This window comes from Thermobia domestica, chromosome 1, assembly GCF_964235325.1.
Source record: "Thermobia domestica chromosome 1, izTheDome1.hap1.1, whole genome shotgun sequence".
NCBI classification, from domain to species: domain Eukaryota; kingdom Metazoa; phylum Arthropoda; class Insecta; order Zygentoma; family Lepismatidae; genus Thermobia; species Thermobia domestica.
In genome coordinates, this window is record NC_137454.1 from 383175704 (window position 1) to 383198377 (window position 22674).

Genomic DNA, 22674 nt, shown 5'->3' on the forward strand with positions numbered 1-22674 from the left:
CTTTTTTTCCAAACCAATTTCATTAACTTATCACTTACGTTTCAATTAAAACAAGTATTTAAATTTTGTAATAATTTATTTCACATCATGGGGCAATCCTGAACACTTCGGGGAAATGACAAACATTCTGTCTGGTATTTCCCCATGAGACGCCATTTTCTTGTATATTATTGACTTCATACATGCTAGTAAGATTACGAAGAACTAATGCTCAAATATAGGGGAATATAAATCTGTAACAGTATAGATAAGGTAAGAGCCAACTTACCTTGGCCAGATTGTTGAAACAACGTTACAACTGAATCGATAAAAACAACAAAACGTCTTCTTCCTGGCAATCCACTCAACTGACTGTCACCAAATTTATGCTACACTTTTCCAGATCTCTCCGCTAGCATGCAGCAAAATCGTATGTTTTCTAACAAGCTTCTTTGGGTTGGTAAACTTGGGTGTTCGGTATTACCTCAGTGTTCGCGAATACCCCGCTTTCCCCTATATAATGTAGTCAAACCCAAACTATCAGTTAACTCAGTATGATCTGCTTATTCCGTAGAAAATACGGAAACTCAATTTAGGGACCGTCCAATAATTTTGTGACCTCTGATTCAAAAACTAATTATTGGCCAAGATCACAATCTTTTGATCCATTTTTAGTTTTCCTAAAATTCTTGTTTGTATATTTACTCAGAACGAAGTTGGCCTATCACCTCGTCCATTTGATATACCCATTTGCATCAGTAAATTCAAGTAGTATGAATTTCTTGATATATAACTGCTTTATTTTATTTTATTACTATACCAAACTGAATACATTCATTTTTCACATGGGGGCTGTATTTGGAAGTCAACGCCTGTGGGAGTGTCACCATTCATTATAGCGACCGCGAAAACTTGTATTTGACACTAACATCGGTCATTTTGGGCTATTTTTACATGTGTCGGTATTCCCCTCCCCCCGTGACTCCCGGCCCGCAGCCAAATAGGATGAATTTGAAATTAATGCGATCGGAGTTTCACCATTGATCTCAGCGACCATGAAAACTAGGTTTTCGACAGTAATATCGGTCATTTTCTACTTCTTTTACATGTCTCAGTAAACACCCCCCTCAGAACCCCCTGGTTCGAATTTTGACAAAAGCGCTTCGCCTTTGTCTCAGGCATGAACCAAGATATCCGTGACCAAAATTTGGTAACTTTCAGTCAACTTGTCTGGTCCCCAGGTCGGTCCCGGTAAACGCCCCCCTGAGACCCCTGGTTCGAAATTAAAAAAAAAAAACGCTTCGTCTTGATCTGGGGCCTGGACCAAGGTATCCGTGACCAAAATTTGGTAACTCTAGGTCCACTCGTCTGGTCTCCAGGCCGCACACAGATAGACTGAAAGACAAACACACAAACTCTATTTTATTTACATTAGATTATTTCTTTATTTGGTCGATGAACAAGCAAAGAATGTTTTTTGTGCCTAACTGGTTATCCTTATGTTCCCTCAAATCATTTAGTCGTTGAATGCTCATAAGAGGACTTTTATACCGTCGCAAGAAGTCTATTAATAAGGAATCTTAAAAAAAAAAAGAAAACGAAATAACCTTGAATTTTAAATATAAATTTCTTCCTTATGATAGTAATAGTAATAATAAACTACAATCAGGTATAATTTTAAATTATACGAGCCGCGCAATGTCCACAATTTGAAACTACTTTCGAATTTGTTGATTAAATATTTATAACTTTCAAACGTATATTTAAGAAGTTTCTATTATGTAATTATTATTGTTTTAGTACTGAAAGAGAATTTTACTCTATTGTTGGTATGGTCATGGACTGAAAGAACAAAATATTTTACGGTGTTAAAGTTTGTATAGTGAAAGACATTAAAATTTATATGGCTGCGTTTATGATACATTATCTGTATTATTAGTCTACAAATGTTAAAGTTTGATATATATGCTTACTTTGTAGCTATTATTTGGATTTTATATTCATGTAGCTATTAGTTTTATTGCAAGAAAAAATTGCGAAAGTATTTTAGGAATACATAATCAAACCGAATAAGGCACAAACGTAAACAAAAATAACGAAAATCAATTTTTATCTCGAGTATTAACATGAACTGTTTCGAATGGTATGATTTGTTCTATATAATTTTACGCTTATATATCCGAAATTAATGTTTAAAAATACTTGTTTAGAAAACATGAACATTTTTCTAAAAAAGAGAGTAAGCAATACACTAGACCAGTGGTTCTCAACCTAATCCCTTCCACGACCCCTATTTTATCACCCACTTGGCAGCGATCCCTTTATAATTTCTGGTTTGTTAAAGTTAGTGTGGGATTCTTAACCTTCCGATGGTAACAGGGGTTATACGTAACCCCAGCAAAAATATTTTTGCTGCATGTACTCCCATGCGCAAAAAAAAAAAAAAAAAAAAAATGCGCGTATACTGTAACTCACGATTTTCCGTATTTATTCCTTTTTCCTTATGTTTATGGGTAAAATTGAGTTATTAGTATGTGGAGATAATAGAGAGCAATCCATCTAAGGAGATATTTCCAAAAAATATAATAAAATAATAAAAATATAAACAAAAAACAAAATTATGCTCGGTTTTGTGTATACTGGCAACGATGATTTCTAGGGATTTTTTCAGTAGTACAGCACGATTGCGGAGGGAATTCAGTAGGGAAGTCGAGGAGATGGATCAAGGAACTGGATACTGAACTAAAAGGTTGCATTTATTGGTTAAAACCTAGTGTGTAGATTGCCTGCCAAATATAAATTAGCTTCTGTAACTAAGATGTCGTACGAAAATATAGAATTAAACAGAAAAACTCTTATGTTAAGGTTCGAAGCGATACGCACCATGGTTATGAAGATTATTTCTTAAGAAAAAAGAACAAACACAACGTAGCCTCTGTGGTTAGGTGGATAGAGTGGCGGACTCCTGAATATTTTATTATTTTGACACCACATCGAATCCCATCCTATCCCATCCCATTTTTTTTTTAACAAAACATTATTGGAAGTGTATAACTTTGATGTTAATAAGAACCGAAACAGTATAATAAGGAAATAACTTATTGATAGTATCCTTTAATCGACGTATTTATTCAGTATTAGAATACGTGTACTATTGCAAACAGTTATTGTTTTCAGTTTATGGTCTTGTATGTTACCTGCCCGTTCTTGAACAGCAGACAACTCACTTCGGATTTGTGTGTCAAGAACAGGAAAAATAACATACGCGACCTTGACAGTCTTCCCAAGTTTACCCCTTGTTATATCGACATGACGTTACATCGAATGATGCTTGTTGTCGTGAAAAAAAGGAAGAAAGGAAAAAGCTGATGTCAAATTATCGTTTGTCTGTGTGTGTGTGTGCGTGTTTTTTTTTCTTTTTGGAGTATTGACTTTCTCCCTCTCTCTCTTTTTTTCATATCCACAATTGCAAGAAATTATGACCGACCTTTGTGGGTTTATTGGGAATAGGACGATTTATTTTGGATTGCTAACAGACGACATTTTTTTAACCATTTGCTTTAAACTTTGGCTTTGTGGCTCTTAGCACCCACGAAAGGTCATTATAAACTATATAAGCAGTTCCCGTTTTCACCGGCCGCTGAAAAGATATTGGGGAAGAGAAAAGTGCTTGCCGTAAAGATAATGAATAAAAAAAACAAATTAAAACAAATAATTTATAAATCTTTATAATACACCATAGATGTTCATTTTACTTCGACCTCACTCACCCTCCCCCTCGCAGTAGCAGTTGGCCCTCGCCCTCGTTTACCCTCGCCCTCGCGAATGGAATTGTCCATCGCCCTCGCGCGCCCTCACCCTCGCTGTCGAAACTTGTCCTCGCCCTCGCGCACCCTCGCCCTCGCCGTCGAAGATTGTCCTCGCCCTCGCGCACCCTCGCCCCCGCGGCCAAAACTTGTCCTCGCCCTCGCGCACCCTCACCCTCGCCATCGAAGCTTGTCCTCGCCCTCGCGCACCCTCACCCTCGCTGTCGAAGCTTCTCCTCGCCCTCGCACACCCTCGCCCTTTTCGTCGAAGCTTTTCCTCGCCCTCGCGCATCCTCACCCTCCCCATCGAAGCTTGTCCTCGCCCTCGCGCACCCTCGCCCTCGCGATAGGGGTTGTCCATTATCCTCGCTTGCCCTCGCTTTCGTGCTCAAAACTTTTCCTCGCCCTCGCGCACCCTCGCCCTCATATCATTGAGGGTGAGGAGGCCTCGTGAGGATCAGAGCATCCTATTTGTTGAATTATTTTCTTATCGTCAGTGGCGGATCCAGGGGGGGCGATCGGGGCGATCGCTCCCTCCCAGAAGAGGAAACTTCTACGTCTATAATATAATAATGAATAGAATAGTACCTGCTGTGCCGCCCCGGGATATTAAGTGTGCCCCCCCCCCACAGATCATTGTTTCTGAAAGAAACACTGCTTATGAAGGACTTCTTTTTCTGCGAAATGTTATCTCAATTAGTTCCAAAGCGGCTGACTAACATATCGAGCCCTTGTAAGAAGAAATGAATATGAAAGTACACTTGGATAGGTTAATTTTTGAGCCATTTTTCGTGGCAATTAAAACGCAACTCCTGTAGCTTTCTTAACTGCACGGGAAGACAACTAATACGTACTCACGGAACGGCAAATATTTTATGGCACCATTTTCATTCTATGAACCTTAATACATACAAAAACTTTATATTTCCAAATGAAACTATATAGCGCTATTAATGGGTCATTTCAAAAGAGTGGGGGGTAACTGTCCCCCTTTGCCCCCCTAATCGCCGCCCATGCTATGATGTGTGGCACATTTGTGCGAAATTAATAATAATATGATTAAACTGTTTACCCACAACAAAATCCTGCTCGTTTTGCTGAAGTGGCTTTTCCTAAGTTTTATACGTTTCATATATCCTACAGTTTTTTTCAGGCCTTTTTTTTAATTTGTCCAAATTTATATTTCTCCTTTTACCACACAATCGTTCAATACTTGCACTGCAATATTTACAATCAGTATATCATCCTGTAACGTATTTTATTCCTAATAAAAATCATTGAACAACACAACATACAAACCCTATCTCACTGGCTTGCACGCGAACCTTTGGTGCATGGGGTCCTGGGGACAATTCCGAGTGGGAGAACATTGAACGACAGTGGATCGAATTCCGCGTTAAACCTATAGGTCCACTTCTCATATAGCCTCGCCGACGAAAGAGGACGCTAAACGGCAATCAGTCAACAGTTGCAAATTTCGGCTGCATAAACAACTTATGTCTTGTGAAACTTATTAAATTTATTTTGTTAAAGCAGCTCTTTTAACAAAATTTCAGTATTAACGTGTCAGATATTTCTATTTAAGGACAAGAAAAAACATATTATTTATTTTGTAACTAAATGATAGCTCTACCCACGTAGATTATAAAAGCAGAAACAATGGAAATCGATACAATAGTGACTGACATTATTTTAACAAATATCGATTCAGATAATAGTTTGGGTTGTCACGAAACTATGAAAAGTTAAAAATTCCGATTAATTGTAACAACTTCATCAGTGGTGGACATTGGAAGAGGATGTATGCTATTAATCAGCCCATTTCATGGGCATCCAAACTCACGAGCCCAACGCTCGCTAGCTCGGCATTCGCGCTCAACCGTTTTCGGGTTCAATAATTAAGTGCTACCCCGAGCGCCAATGAAATAAGTCAGCGCGAGTCCAACTGAGGGAAGTGTGCCCGAGCACGATTCCCAAAGGAATAAATGAGCGAGAGCCCAGTTGAAAAAAATGAGCCCGAGTCCGAGAGAGTCCAGAGCAAAATGGCCATCTATGAACCAAAGTCATTCCATCAAGTCTTTCTCCATCTGATCTACTGCATTCTGATGGTTCTCTCATTGATTGTGTTTGTTCAGATATCAGCGCTCTTGTCATTTACTGCTGAATGGCGTGAGTGACTGTCTGTCTGTCTACCAACACTCTTTAAACATGACAGAGTAGTAGACACTTCTTATCTAAAACCTCTCCAACACAGGGAGGGCAACAATGAGGCACACTTACTTCTTAATGTAGCGCTATTTCTACCCGGAAATTTTCATGGGAAAAATCAAATATTATTCTTATTTGCATTATTATTTTTAATAATTATGTACGCACACACGAGAAATTGTCTACTGCAATTAATTGAAAGGCAAAATACGATTAATGTATAACCTTGCTGTGACACTAACTTTTCATCTAGGGGACATGGCAGATGATATTTTAAATTTTGCCTCTCTCCAAAAGAGGTCAAACAGCAAACTCCAAAACAGTTGCTTTTAAGGAAGCTTGTCCTCCTCCCTCGCGTGCCCTCGTTCTCCTGAAGGAAGTTGTCTCTAGCCATCGTGCACCCTCGCTCCCGCAGTAACACTTGGCCCTCACCCTCGTTCACCCTCGCCCTCTTCGTCGAAGCTTGTCCCCGCCCTCGCACATCCTCACCCTCGCTGCCGAAACTTGTCCTCGCCCTCGCGTACCATCGCCCTCTTCGTCGAAGCTTTTCCTCGCCCTCGCGCATCCTCACCCTCGCCATCGAAACTTGTCCTCGCCCTCGCGCACCATCGCCCTCGCTGCCGAAACTTGTCCTCGCCCTTGCGCACCCTCACCCTCGCCATCGAAGCTAGTCCTCGCCCTCGCGCACCCTCGCTCTCGCTGCCGAAAGTTGTCCTCGCCCTCGCGCACCCTCACCCTCTTCGTCGATGCTTTTCCTCGCCCTCGCGCACCCTCACTCTCGCCATCGAAGCTTGTCCTCGCCCTCACGCACCCTCGCCCTCGCTGCCGAAACTTGTCCTCGCCCTTGCGCACCCTCACCCTCGCCATCGAAGCTAGTCCTCGCCCTCGCGCACCCTCGCTCTCGCTGCCGAAAGTTGTCCTCGCCCTCGCGCACCCTCACCCTCTTCGTCGATGCTTTTCCTCGCCCTCGCGCACCCTCACCCTCGCCATCGAAGCTTGTCCTCGCCCTCACGCACCCTCGCCCTCACTGCCGAAACTTGTCCTCGCCCTTGCGCACCCTCACCCTCGCCATCGAAGCTAGTCCTCGCCCTCGCGCACCCTCGCTCTCGCTGCCGAAAGTTGTCCTCGCCCTCGCGCACCCTCACCCTCTTCGTCGATGCTTTTCCTCGCCCTCGCGCACCCTCATCCTCGCCATCGAAGCTTGTCCTCGCCCTCACGCACCCTCGCCCTCGCGGCCAAAACTTGTCCTCGCCCTCGCGCTCCCTCGCCCTCGCGTCACTGTGGGCGAGGGAACTTGAGGGTGAGGATGCCCTCGAGAGGGCCACCCTCGCGAGGGTGAACATCTTTGTAATACACTGCAAAGTTACGAGCGATTACGGCTAAGAATTTAACGTGAGATTAAAATTACGAGTATTATGTATTATGTTTAAACAAACAATATACAATAAGTAAACTACAAGCAAATAATATATTTAACAACCTGAGTGTTTAAAAACAATTACTTTATTTTTAATTTTTATTTTTTTTAAATTATTTACTTTGATTAGATGGCCTTTTTGATTTATAGGAATGATTTTTTTTTTAAATTTTATTTATAATTTGCGCTAGTGGCAACGAATGAGAGTAGGGGATAATTTATATAACACTTGCGTTTTATTATGCACTGCACAAGGAGGGTGGGGATTAAGTCAGCCGCAGTTTTTTTTTCTTTTGGGTTTTTTTTTTTTACAGAAATTTGGTTTTCTGTAAAAGTCAAAAACTAATTTGAGTGTTATGCTTATATTTACTAAATTCTAACGACGACAAAAACACGATTTCAAAATGCAATCATAAGTCTGTGTAAGGAATGTTTTCGTTGAACGAAGCTAAATTATACAGATCTATGTATGCGGAACACGAATATTTCCAAAAGATAGCATGAATATGAACGATAATCATACCATATTTCTACATTATATAGTAGCGTGAAAAACTTATATTAAAATGATATAACAAACAGGCATAAGCTTTTTTTTCTAGCACGGCAACACATTAAACTTAACTCATTAAATTTTGGGAATTACAAATTATCACCTTACGTGTCGTTGTATTCCTATTCGTTTTCACGTTCGAGCGACGAAAGAAGAAATTGTAGTAATAGTGATAAAAATCGAATTCGAGATTTCAATGAATTCAAGTTTCACGCCCCCACATATCGAAAAAGTAATTTTGATGTCTGTCCATCTGTTCGTCTGTCGGTTCGTCACGCTTTTTCATGTATTCAAATAGAGGCCATACTGTTCGACGTATCTGGACCGAATTCTAGACATGAAGTTTTTATAACACTTTTAAAAAACTAACTAACTATATGGCCTATGGAACCCGGAGGTTCAATACCGCGTTCACAAAAGCTCTCCACTGACTTCTATTCTTAGCTAACTGCATCCAGTTTCTACTTTGTATTCCAATCTCTGCGAGATCCATCTTAATATTGTCCTCCCATCTGCGCCTAGGTCTTCCTAATGGTCGTTTTCCGATTGGTCTTCCGATTGGTCAAGACTTTGAAAGCATTTCTACTTTCTTCCATTCTAGCTACATGACCCGCCCACCTAAGCCTCCTAGACTTGACGACTCTAACAATGTTGGGTAGATCATATAAATTGTGTAGTTCCTCGTTATGAAGTTTCCACCATTCCCCATTCCCGTTCCTCTTGGGTCCGAATATTCGTCTCAGGATCTTGTTCTCAAATACTTTCAGTCTATGTTCTTCCCTCAGAGTAAGTGCCCATGTTTCGCAGCCATACAGAACAACAGGCATAATAATCGTTTTGTATATTTTAAGTTTCAGATTCCTCGACAGAATTCGCGACAACAAGAGATTTTTGAACCGAATAGTAACACGAATTCCCTGCTTTGAGTCGACATTTAATTTCTTCGTGAATATGATTTCCCTCTCTCAATATTGATCCTAGATATTTGAAACTATCCACTTTACCAAAAGTATTATTTAATATTTTAACGCATCCATAATTTGCTGTATTCCGGTCCCGACGCACTTCCATGTATTTAGTTTTCTCTGCATTTACTTCTAAACCCATGTCCCTGCAAGAGTTTAATAAGATCTCTGTATTTCTTTCTATTGTTCTCCTATCATCCCCTATTAAATTTACATCATCAGCATATGTCATAACCTGGTCAATACCGTTCAACTGTAGGCCCTGGTTGCTATCTTTGATTTTCCTTATAGCGTATTCCAGAACGAAGTTAAATAATAATGGCGACAACGCATCTCCTTGTTTCAGGCCATTTTCGACGTGAAAGCTCGTGGACAAAAATTTTCCTACCCGGACTTTACTTTGGGATACATTTAAACATATCTTAATTAATCTAATTAGCTTTCTCGGTATTCCAAGTTCTGTAAGGACGTTGTATAATGTTTCTCTCCTAACCGAGTCGTACGCCTTTCTAAAATCAATAAATATTCGATGTACCGGGGTATTGTATTCCCACTTTTTTTCGAGTATTTGGCGAATGGTAAATATTTGGTCGTTAGTTGATCGATTTCGTCTAAATCCGCACTGATAATCTCCAATAATTTCATCTGCGTATGGGGTCAGTCTTGCTAACAGAATATTTGAAAGGATTTTATAGGATGTTTATAGAAGAGAAATGCCTCGATAATTATTACAGTTTTGTCGCCTTTCTAGTAAATTGGAACAATGATTGATTCTTTCCACTCTTGTGGCAATTCTTCCTTGTTCCATATAAGGAGAATGAGTTTTTGTATCTTGTTCCACAATTTTTCGCCCTCAGCTAAAATTAACTCAGCCGGAATTTCATCTACACCCGGAGATTTGTGTTCATAACACTATCGTTTCGAATTCTATATCCTCCGACACCTAAAAATAAGGGTAGTTTACTGAAGGATGAAAATTTAAAATCATTAAATTGTCTCAAAAACGGCTGTAAAGATTTTGTTTGTATGTTTACAAATATAGTATGAATCATTGTTCTGAAAAAATACGTAAGGTGTAATTTACTGTATGGGATGCATTTTTTTGAACAATTTTCTCAATCACATTTTATAAATAAATGTATCATTAATAACCTGACAATATGACACAACTCGTTCGTCCTGTAAACATTCAGAAGAGGTAGTTTAGCCTACTCTTCGACGATTTTCCCATTAACGCCTGACCCAATTTTGTTCATATTTCATAAATAAATGTTACATAAATAACCTAACGATATGGTATAATTCCATCATCCTAAAAAGCTAGAAGTGGTATATTACTTTTCGGAGCAAGTTTTACCCTACGATTTTGTCGATAATTACTCTGGCAATTTTGTTAGTATTTCATAAATAGCATAACTCGTTTGTCCTGAAAAGATATACAAGGGATATTTTATTCTTGGGGATGACTTTTTTAACGATTTTCTCAGAAAGTACTCAGACGCTTTTGCTCATAGTTCACATACAATTATCTGCTTAATAATTCTAATGTATGGCATAAGTTATTTCTAACAGAAATATGACGAATGGGTACTTTACTTTTGGACGTAAGTTGCTTCGAACAAAGTTTTCTATTTGGTCTAGGAATTAATTCGTGCGGGTGGACAAGAGATGGCGCAACGAACGGAGCGTCCCACAGTTCCGTGTATCCACACATGTGTTGCAAACCCCTGTCATCGCGTATCGTTCGTAGTATAGGGCAGTGGATTAAAGCGTCAACAACACCAGTTTGTAGTTAAGTGAACATGGCGCAATTTGTGCCTGATAAAGTGTTTTTGCGGGGTGTCCTGCTGCATTACTTTAACATGCAGAAAAATGCGACTGAAAGTCATCGTATTTTGGTGGAAGTGTATGGTGACCATGCTCTAGCTGAGCGAACGTGTCAGAAGTGGTTTGCACGGTTTAGAAGTGGTGATTTCGGCTTGGCAGACCAAGAGCGAGCTGGACAGCCAAAAAAATTTCAAGACGAAGAATTGACAGCATTGCTCGAGCAGGATTCGTGTCAAACGCAGAAACAACTTGCAGCAGCATTAGGCGTTGATCAAACAACAGTCTCCAAACGCTTGAAAGCCATGGGAATGATTCAAAAGATGTCACATTGGGTTCCACATGAATTGAAAGACAGAGACGTTGAAAGACGAAAAACCATTTGCGAATTGCTGCTTCAACGACAGAGCAGAAAGGGGTTTCTGCATCGAATTATTACGGGTGATGAGAAGTGGATCCATTACGAGAACCCTAAACGAAAAAAGGCCTGGGTGAAACCAGGTGAACCAGGTCCATCACAACCAAAACGAGATATTCACTGTGCAAAGGTTATGCTGTGCATATGGTGGGATATGAAAGGTGTGGTGTACTATGAGCTGCTGCAACCGGGTGAAACTATGAATGGAGAACGTTATCGACGACAATTAATGCGTTTGAAGCAAGCTCTGGCCAGAACACGACCAGAATGGGAGAACAGACATGATAAACTTATTGTTCAACATGATAACGCTCGCCCACATGTCGCAAAACCGGTCAAAACCTATTTAGAAAATGTCGGATGGGAAGTTTTACCCCACCCGCCGTATTCACCAGACGTTGCTCCTTCGGACTACTACTTGTTCGATTGCATGAACAACGATTTGATTGGACAGCGGTTTACTTCTTCAGAAGATATCGAAACATGGGTCTCTGATTGGATCGCTTCCAAGGATGAGGACTTCTTTCGCCACGGAATCCGTACATTGCCTGACAGATGGGCGAAAGTGGTGGCTAGCGATGGACAATATTTTTCTTAAGGTATTTATGTATTTTGTGTTTGTACTACAGTTTCAATGTGTGCGTACCAACCGCACGAATTAATTCCTAGACCAAATAAAACACATTATTTTATTCGCATTTCCCAAATAAATGTTTCAGTAATAGCTGCAGCCTAACACGAGTCAGTTTAAGAAATTCGAGCGAGAAAATTCAGTGCGTTTCATCCGTACCCATTTTTAAATATATTTTTAAATGTTACACCCAATCACAATTTTCCTAAGAAAATCGAAACTTCTTTTTAAATGTGCCTTGCTGTGGCCAAATGGTTCAAGTTCATTGGTTCTGGATTTGATTCCCGGTGAGAGCTAGTGCATTTTTATCCAACGTTAAGGAATAGGTGCAAAGAGAAAAGTGTTTAAACAAGTCTAACCAAGCTAATGAATAATACAAAGAAATAATACAATATTACGAAATTATAGAAGAAACGTTGTTAATATTATATATTTGCGTGTAAAAGTCCAACCCATGACTGTCAACTCCAAAGGTAAGAAAGTGAAACATCCAATACCAGGTTAATCAGTGGTCTCTAGTTAAAGCTATCCTACTAGGAAGTGATTGAGATACCAAAAAATATTGTAATCGCTGGGAGACATGTTAGGAGAATACATTGGGTGAGAGAGTTTAATACTGGAACTCATGAATAGTCTCTGCACCTTCGTTTAGTATTGAAGTGCGTAGGTCTATATAGGTTTGCATTGAAATGAGCATTAATGCACAACATCTGTTGAACATTACGGGGGGCTTGCGGACAGGTTTGCAGTACATTTTACGGGGTTCGATATTGTAACGATCCTAGCAAACTCCTCAGACTTTCCGCACTGTACTCTATAAGTTAAATTCGTGCTTAATTAAAACTATGTGTTTAAATTTAACACTGTTAACCGTTAATACCTGTGCACAACGGGCAACAATCCGCCAGTAATTCTTTATTTTTGCCCTTTGTTTTAGCGCCATAAATGTCTTTGTTCATAAATTTCTTTGTCTATGGTTTTGCATATACGTAGCGTGGACATTAAATTTTGACTTCTACGCCATATGCATCTAATTACAAACACACCTATAGAACGAACACAACAAACTTGGAATATATAGTATATGTATGGAAAATCATACACGAGGCGCTGCACGGGAGAGCAGTGTGCATACATATGGCAGTCAACTTCCTAAGAAATGTATAATAATAATAATAATAATAATAAAAACAGAAAACGAAACAGTTATTTACATAATGTATTTATTTAAGCATGGAAGTGCAATAGACTTAAGTTATTTCTCTCTCTCTCTCTCTTTGAAGGCAACAACCTTTAGGGTGCCAAGACGTAGAAAAGGACTTGTGGCACTCATGACTATAGAGTGGTGTGTGTTTGGCACATCGGGTTTCTTCGTTGTTAGCCCCAGCTTTCTAGACCGGATGCAGTTATTCCCGGTAGAAAATACAAGAAAATATACCTTTCTATTACTATTAAAGTAAATAATTACACTCATTCCCTCAACGTGATACTTGTTTGTTTAACTGTATACAGACAGCTGATCCATGGGAGAATCGTTGATAATAATAAATAAAATAAACTCGACAAATATTCTTGTAATTTGCTGGGCACGCCAGTGTGCCTGTTATCCGGTTGTGGCACACTGGAATATAGGGTATGGCTTTCTAATTTTTCCCCAACTATTTTAACTGCTTCAATTGAAATTAATCTATAATAATAAGAGTGAATTTAGTCTTCTTACCCTTCGATTTAGAAATAAGGTTCGCTAGAATTGTATATTTAAAAAATAGTACTCAGAATTTTATAGAGTAGTTTGTTTTATTCGAAATGACATACTTCCTGCAACTGATTGGGTTGGAATTATTTGAGATCAAATCTTTAAGTTTTACGACCCATGGTTATACCGACTAGGCTAAAGGACACGGTGATGATGAGAAATGAATGAAATGGTGGAATGAAGAAAGTGGGAGAAAACGGGAGAACCCCGAGAAAACCCATGCACATGGTGTTTGTCCACCACAAAATTCACTTGGTGCGAGCTGGGGTCGAACCAAGGATCCCATGCACCAAAGGTGAACGCTTTATCAGTGAGCCACCGCGGTCCCTCTGAAATTATTTATAGGAGAGAGTGACTACTTTATGAAAACTTGATATCGAACACATTTGTTTAAAAATACCAGCTTTTTGTGAAATATTGCTTAATATTCAGGAAAACCTAAGTCAATAAAATAATAATAATAATAATAATAATCTTAAATTAAAACTCTCTGGACCTAGTGCATTGGCACAATTCCACGAATTAAAAAGAGTTTGTTTACTTCTCATGTAAGTGTAGAAGGACTTAATCCCTGTTGCTTTCAATATACGAAGAAAGTGTCCAACTGTCAAATGATATGCTACATAAAATGCCCTATGCAACATAATGTAATATAGAGTCATCATTTCAGGTTGTCTAAAGAACACTTTCGTTTTAGCAAGAAAGGAAGGAAATAGAAAATACTCAGTGTTAACCTAGTAGAAAGTTTGCAGATTTAAGAGAAAATGTACAGAGTTGTTGGATATTAAATGTAATTCGGATTAATGGAGTAAGACACCGTAGTTCATTGTATGAAATATACTGGGAGTGACCAAGCCATTGCCTATGGAAATATCGAAAGAGATACGTTAATGGTGTTAGTTGCCAACTGTTGTAGAAATGAAAAATTTAAGGAAATCTCTAAAACTCTAAAATCACAGATCCAAATTGACTAACTGCTAAGTAAAACTGCTAAATCTGACTAAAGCAAAAAAAAAAAAAAAAGTCTTAATGACCTGTGTTACAGTTTCAGACACATCATTCTCATATCAAAACTACGATGGAAGTAAATTATGAAAACAGGTGAATTTGCAGTTCTGGAATACCAACAAATGATTTTGCTAGATGTAAATTTTGGGAAAACATTTTTATAAGGTTTTAGATTTATTTATTGGTTTGTTTGTTTATTAGCTTATCCATGCCTAGCAAGTGAATATGGGAGAACTATGAAAAAAGTAAATAGACGCTTGCCATTTTGTTATAAAATTACATGACAAGTGCATTTGATCCGATTCCAAACAGTTATCGTCAAATATATACGGTTAATGGAGCACTCTGATTAGAAATATTAAAAATACTTCAACGATTTATCACTCTACAAGCTGTGTCTTCACAATCGCCTCCTTGGCGAATTCGGAAGAACGCGCACCTAATAACCCTAAGGTTGGTGGTTCACGCCCAGCTCAGGGCACTTTATTTTTACTTTTTTTTAAAAATGTTTGTAGACTCACCTTAATGCAAAGGCGATTTAACGTATTTTAGGGGAACAATTTTGTGGTTCGTTGGCGTTCCGTCGCTTCTCTGCCAGTGGTGGTATAGTTTTCAAAGCGGAAGTGGGACCAATTTTTGGCTGCGGGACCACCAATTTTTGGAGGCATGTCGCTAGTTTCCTATCGGTAGTCCACCGACGCTTACGGCATGGGGTTGTCCCCTCACAAGTGAGGCAGATTGTAATCGACCAAGAGTGTTTGGAAAAATGGGAAACATCTTCCTACTTCGACTTCTGAATAATCCGTTTAGGATCAAGTCGAATCAAGGCTGAATCACGGGAAGGTAGAACAAGTGAGGCAATCTTTCCAAGCACTACGCTGAAGAGCCTCTGTCTCATTCAAGACTTAGACTCTTCAGGAAAAGTAACAAGTTTATTACTTGTAATTTATTCTTTGAGTCAAAGTATTTTGCAATAAACCATCGTTTTGTAAGATATTTTTACGATTGTATACTATTAATTTCAAAAATTGTACACATAATATAATTTCCCATCATGGATTTGAAAAAATCAAAGTTCGAACAAAGAAAGATCTTCGATCCACATGTCTCTTTCATTATTGATCCTTAATTTATTTTAGTCCTAGGCAAAGCGAATCGACGGGATGGCTCTAAGTGAAAACATTCATTTAGATGGTTAAGTAATCTGGAAATTCCTGCTGTTATTTCACGAAACACAACAAATCTTGAGAAACAAAAACAATTTTGCTTACCAGGGGAAGGGAATAAATCATCTGCTTACGTTTGCTTAACTAGGAAGAAGGCAAGGGCGCCGATCCTAGGGGGCCGGGCCCCCCAAAGCTCATGTAGGCCCCCTTTGTATTTATGAATATACAATATTTGGCATAATTTGAATGCAATTTGCCTTAAAATCCTAATATATATCGTCTGCATTTGAATGCCCTCCCAGAAAAAAAATTTACAGAGAAATCGGCGCCCTTGGAAGAAGGTCTAGTGAAGGGAATAAAAATGTGATAACGTAATGCTTGAACAACTCTATCTAATGGAGAAAAGTAAATTAGTATTCAACACTTCTTTCAATTTTAAGCATTTCAAAGATTCTCGTAATTTAGTAGCGTCCCGGACATAAACAGGCAGGCAGAACGCTGGATAATATGGATGTGTTAAGAAAAGACCTGTTAAAAGTAAAACTTATGATATAATTTTACATATTACACATCTAATAATAATGTTTTATAACAAATAACTGCACTGCACTGAATCAGGGACGTATCCAGCGTGAGGGCCTGAGGGCTGTCCCCCTCCGAAACTCAAGCACTTTTTAATAAACATGCTTTTACCCTTTTGAGATTCTTTTATATCAGTTTACTAATAGTCAGTGTCCAAACTTTGGGCAATGTGCTGTTGTCTTGTTATAATTCTAAGAACATACATTAATGCCATTATACCATTTGGAATTAAAGAACAGGAATTAAATAGGATTAACATTTTGTTTCCGTTCTGTTTTTAACTTTAATATATTAGAACGATACACTCAATGTCTTCTTGCTATTTTTGTTATGTGATATACGTAGCAGACAGTTTTCTTTAGTTACATTTCTCTCGAAAATATGTTTCATTTTGTTTGTGCTATAATGCAGTTTCCAAAGTAAACCGGTTTATAAATGAAAAGTAGGAAAAAGTTTAAGAGAAATACAGAACTGTTGCATTATTATTATTATTATTATTATTATTATTATTATTATTATTATTATTATTATTATTATTATTATTGATATTGATATTTTTAAAACATTAGAATTACGTGCTTACGAGGATTCGTGTTGGGCCCCCTCCGAATAGAAAACCTGGATACGTGTCTGCACTGAATGATAGATGTATGAGTCAACGTGTAGACGGGCGCGCTAGGCGATATACTCCAGAGCATGAAAAATAGATTAAGACCACAACTTGCAGTTCTTCTTGCCGATTGGTGCTTTCTGCAATGATATATCGGATCATACGGTATGTGTATCAAAGGATGGTCGAATAAGCGAGACCATGGTGTGTTGGTGTTTCACGCACCTAAACCTGTAAAATGTTTGTATAAACGATTATCTTTCACTCCCTAGCTAAATTTGTGGGTATGATCACACACCTTGCCTCATAAAGTATAGTCTTATAAAGAAAAAAATATTCTTTTAGCTAAAAGCTAAAGGGAAGTCAACTTCAGTAATTTACTTTAGTTTTTTTTTTTTTTTTTTTTTTTAATAATGGCAAACTAGTCCATTTCATCACGATAAATCACGTTTGATATTAAGATGTCTTTTTCTGTCCGTATATATCCTTTACATTTTGTTGGAGACAAAATTGTTATTTTCCCAAGAAAACAGGGTGAGAGAAGCTATACAACAACATGAACTGAAAACAATAGCTATTACCAATAATACTGTAATCCTGGATATCGATAAGTTGTCCTTAGTATATTGCTTCGGTTCTTATTAACATGAAAATTATAATGTTTTGTAAAAAAAAAAAAAAAAAAAAAAAAGAATGGGATAGGATGGGATTCGATGTGGTGTCAAAGTAATAAAATATTCAGGAGTCCGCCACTCTATCCACCTAACCACAGAGGCTACGTTGTGTTTGTTCTTTTTTCTTAAGAAATAATCTTCATAACCATGGTGCGTATCGCTTCGAACCTTAACATAAGAGTTTTTCTGTTTAATTCTATATTTTCGTACGACATCTTAGTTACAGAAGCTAATTTATATTTGGCAGGCAATCTACACACTAGGTTTTAACCAATAAATGCAACCTTTTAGTTCAGTATCCAGTTCCTTGATCCATCTCCTCGACTTCCCTACTGAATTCCCTCCGCAATCGTGCTGTACTACTGAAAAAATCCCTAGAAATCATCGTTGCCAGTATACACAAAACCGAGCATAATTTTGTTTTTTGTTTATATTTTTATTATTTTATTATATTTTTTGGAAATATCTCCTTAGATGGATTGCTCTCTATTATCTCCACATACTAATAACTCAATTTTACCCATAAACGTAAGGAAAAAGGAATAAATACAGAAAATCGTGAGTTACAGTATACGCGCAATTTTTTTTGCGCATGGGAGTACCTGCAACCACTGCACGCAGCTTTCAGCGACTTCGTATATTCCTGGGAAAAGTCAAAGCGCAGTTAGTTCTGAAGTGTTCGCGGTGAAATTCGATTTGTCTACCGAGAAATAGAGCTGTTGGGATGGTGGGTCACCCCTGTTACCATTCGTGTTAGGGAAATTTTGTGGTCGAATATTAATATTTTTCTTCTATAATGGCTAGTGTCACGGTGCCTGATTCACATTTTAAGGATTTTTGTTTCCTCTGTGTTAGACGAAGAGATTTAGGTTAGTGCTGATATTTCTAGTGAGGAAGACGATATTATTGAAGTGCAATCGGAAGTACGTCAGAGTCTGAAATAGAGGCAAAAGATCCAGATAGTGAAATAAAGGAAGAGTCACGTAATATAGTAAAAGATAATATAGTAAAAGGTAATATAATTAAAGGTAATATAGTAAAAGGTAATATAGTAAAAGATAATATAGTAAAAGGTAATATAATAAAATGTAATATAGTAAAAGGTAATATAGTAAAAGGTAATATAATAAAAGGTAATATAATAAAAGGTAATATAGTAAAAGGTAATATAGTAAAAGGTAATATAATAAAAGGTAATATAATAAAAGGTAATATAGTAAAAGGTAATATAGTAAAAGGTAATATAATAAAAGGTAATATAATAAAAGGTAATATAATTAAAGGTAATATAGTAAAAGGTAATATAGTAAAAGATAATATAGTAAAAGGTAATATAATAAAATGTAATATAGTAAAAGGTAATATAGTAAAAGGTAATATAATAAAAGGTAATATAATAAAAGGTAATATAGTAAAAGGTAATATAGTAAAAGGTAAAGACGGACATGTTTGGTCTAGTGTGCCTCCAAAACGTTCAAGGACTGCTGTTCGTAATATTGTGCACATTTCTCGTGCTTATTGCCAATAGACTCTATCAAAGCAATTCTGGGTATTGAGAAGAACATCAATGATAATAAACGTCCTCAGAAATTGTCCAGGCAATCAAGATGTGTAATCTGTCCTCGTACAAGGAAAAAAATGTGAAAACATGTTACTCGTGTCACTTATCTACATGCAGTGAGCACAGAAGAGAAATTTGCATCAACTGTGCGTAAAGCCCTGATACTGAAAAACCAATGCAATGAGTGATACTACACTTCAATATTAAAGTGTATTTTAAAAACATGCTTGTATTACAAATTATAGTTATATAAATGTTAACACGGAGTATTTAAAATGTAGTGTCATTTTGTACAGTTCTAACGTTGGCGTTGTGTGTAACCCCACGTTACCTGTCTAGTGTGTTCAATTTATGTTACCATCGGAAGGCTTTAATATACCTATTGCAGAAATTTCACGATATCCATCTATTTCAATACGAGTAGAATCCATTTCTTGTATATAAGTAGATGCAGTAACTTTCCTAAAAGCGAAAGGATTAAAACCAAATTTCGTCACTTCATTCATATTACAAATACCGAATCCTATTCGTTACACTTTCAAAATGGAGGTTCTTTGAGAATTTTAAAACTTCATAACTCCCTTAATCTTGGCTCATATGATAAAAAGTATTGATCTTGGTTTTAAAGAAAAACTTGGACAGTTGTTAAAAAATGTTATTGAGTATTTTAAATGACTTGATAATGTGCGTCACGAAGATTGAACCGGACATTGCCGCACTAGCGGAAGCACACAATGCTCAGATATCTCATTAGCTTTGTTTTAATTGTATTTTAGCGGGGGGCGCGGGGGCTCAGTGGTAGAGTGTTCACCTCCGGTGCTTGGGGTCCCTGGGTCGATCCTAACTCACGCCGTGTAGACTTTGTGGTGGACAAACACCGAGCTCGTGGGTTTTCTTGGGGTTCTCCAATTTTTTTCATTCCACCATTTAATTCATTTCTCATCATCATCGTCTCCTTTAGCCTAACCGTGGGACGTAAAACTCAAAGATTTCATTTTTTTGTATTTTAATGTGCAGGTTTTGTTTGATTTGTATTTTTCTAATATTTCAATATGCAGTTCTCATTAGTTTCGTACCTTTTTCATTTCTATTGATTTTTAAACAACTCTGCAGCTTTTGAAAATGTTTAATAGACCTATTTTTTGCTGTTCTTAACAGTGTGTATAAAAATAAAAATATGCCTTTCAGAACAAAGTTCAAATAAGATTTTAAAATATTTTCCGGTATTAGATTCTAATTATATTTATCTCTTCCGCTTATCTTCGCGACCCCTAGGCTGAGAAACCCTGCACTACACTGTAAAAGTATTAAGAAGGATAACTAAAGAAAGTGATGGCGTTAAATTTACAAATTAAAATTTTAAAAACGTTCGTTGCATCGCTCATGATTGAACCACCGCGGGGGCAGCGCAGTGGCTCAATGGTAGAATGCTTACCTTTGGTGCGTGAGATCATTGGTTCGATCCCAAGCCGAATAAATTTGTTGTTATACAACATCGTGTCCGTGGGTTTTCTCGGGATACTCTTCTTTCCTTCCACATTTTCATTCCGTCAATTCTTCCATCATCATTTACTAACCTTAATCATCCGTCTCTCTTAGCGTAGAATGGCATAAAATCGTAGGAAGTTAAATTGAAACAATTCATTTAATTTTGAATCTAAGCCTTCTAATGACTGATCTTTCTAAGTAGAAAATTAATGATTTTAGTTTCGAAATTCCGGAAAAGAAAATATTCTTTATTGCTATTACAAGTACACACGAACGCAACGCCATCTATTGGTATTTACAATATAGCTAATAAACCGTTTCATTAGTAATTTTATTACACCTAAATAATAATTAACAACTTTACTCCATATTTTTTTGGTTGTGAATTAGATTTCTTTCGACAATTTAACTAAGTCCAAATCCCACCTTGGATGGGCTATAACCCGGGAACTAAACATATGCAAATAATAATATTTCATATGCATACTAAACTCATTAAGGTTTACTATAACGGTACCATACCATGTTTGGTCAACATCGCATGAGTTTCATGGACCACATACAACATAACTATCCTTCCTGATTTATTTCTTTTGTTTTCCTTTCCTTTCTTTGTTTTTACAATGCTTTTCTTACAAGCAAGGTTTTCCAACTGTCACACTCTGATTTGCTTGGAATTCCTGGAGTAAATAAAGGAGTCAAAAGTAGGACATAGGTGCTTTTTATATAGATCAATGTGAAGGATGAAGGGGATAAACACTACCTAAAGTGGGAACATAGGGCAATATGACACATTTTAGCAAGGCCATAACTAGCAGCGCACAATGCGGATTTGCTTGAAATTCCTGGAGTGAATAAAGGAATCAAAACTAGGACATACCGTTCGTGTTTTTTATATTGGCCAATGTGGAAGATGAAGGGGGTAAACACTCCCCTAAAGTGCGAACAGTGATAATATGAAGGAGTATGATGAAAACGAATGTGTTGGATGCGACGAAAATTATAATGAAACAAGAAGATGACTGGATACAGTGTATTATGTGTGAACGCTGGTTACATCATTCCTGCTCGAAATATGGTAATCCTTATGATTTGCGTGGCAAATTTTTCAAATATACAAAACAAGATGTAATGTACGGTACAAAGTAATTACTGGCATTCATTTTTCTTCTTAAAACATAAAACTTGTATTCTTGCCATTTCCACATGTTACGGTACTTTTCTATTTTCCATGATTAAATTATACGAGATTAATATTAGATTTCAGTAAATATTTGGTAACTGTATAATATCTGCTTTATTACAATGTATTTAAAGACACAAACTATTCCAATTTATTAGGTTCCGCACAGGCCGGTAGCCAGTTCTAAAATGTTGGGGGCCCCGGCCGAAATTAGGGGGACGATCTAACCATCTTATAGTTCATCACCATAGAATATCTCATTTGCAAGCTTACCGTGAACATTTTAGGGGGGTAACGAAAATTTAGGGGAGCCCGCCCCCTAGAACCCCCTGGATATGGGCCTAGTTCTGCATATGGTACATCACTCCCACAGTGCATGGTCCATCTAACAAGGGGTAAAAGTGGTTCTGAAAAGGTGGGAGACAGTAGGTAGCGGAATGACGCCACGCCGTTCCCCCTTCCTATCTTTGTTCATTGTGAATTTTTAGGAACTGGTGAACGTCGTATATACTTTTTCGAGGTGGGGGACGGCTTCCCTCGCATCCCCCACTTTTACCCCTGCATCTAACCCATAATACTATGGGATAGATGGACCAGTCAACCATCTTTTCAAGCTTAAACTTCGGGCAGAAATATAGCCTTATCTTTTCCGATCGTAAAAGCCTTTAGTTATGGTTACAAAAAGTCCTTTCTTGGATTTCGTGCAGAAAAAAATATGCTCTACGTGCACAATTATTCGAGTTATTTGGGGCAAGTGGTCCATTTCTACAGGACTTACTATATCCTAAAATTTCAAGTACTTTTTCAAAGGCATTTTGGACCAGTGTTCAACGCAAGCTACGGAG

General features: G+C 37.7%; 1 protein-coding gene across 2 annotated transcripts in view; it reads right to left on the bottom strand.

Moving 5' to 3' along the window:
* Positions 1-22674, bottom strand: part of LOC145664748 (uncharacterized) — a 578976-nt gene that overhangs the window by 244323 nt on the left and 311979 nt on the right. The gene's annotated exons all lie outside the window — the stretch shown is intronic.